The sequence below is a fragment of the Trachymyrmex cornetzi genome, unplaced genomic scaffold (genome assembly GCF_001594075.2).
Source record: "Trachymyrmex cornetzi isolate Tcor2-1 unplaced genomic scaffold, Tcor1.1 scaffold263, whole genome shotgun sequence".
Taxonomy (NCBI): Eukaryota; Metazoa; Arthropoda; class Insecta; order Hymenoptera; family Formicidae; genus Trachymyrmex; species Trachymyrmex cornetzi.
This window is the reverse complement of record NW_017297302.1, coordinates 106,597-106,802: the sequence shown is the minus strand read 5'-3', so window position 1 is coordinate 106,802 and position 206 is coordinate 106,597.

Here is a 206-nt window from a genome sequence, read left to right as displayed (position 1 = left end):
AAAAAAGTAATGATGTCATATCCCTTTCCTCTTAGATAGATAAGAGTCTCGTCTGCAAAATATTAAGGTATGAAACATGATTCATATCATATGTATAAAAAATCACGCAAAGTGATTCATTACTCTTAATAGAGCGTTCGGGTACGCATCGTTTTACCACGTATCGTATACTTGTGTTACATCGCGATGTCTCTCACGTTCATCGT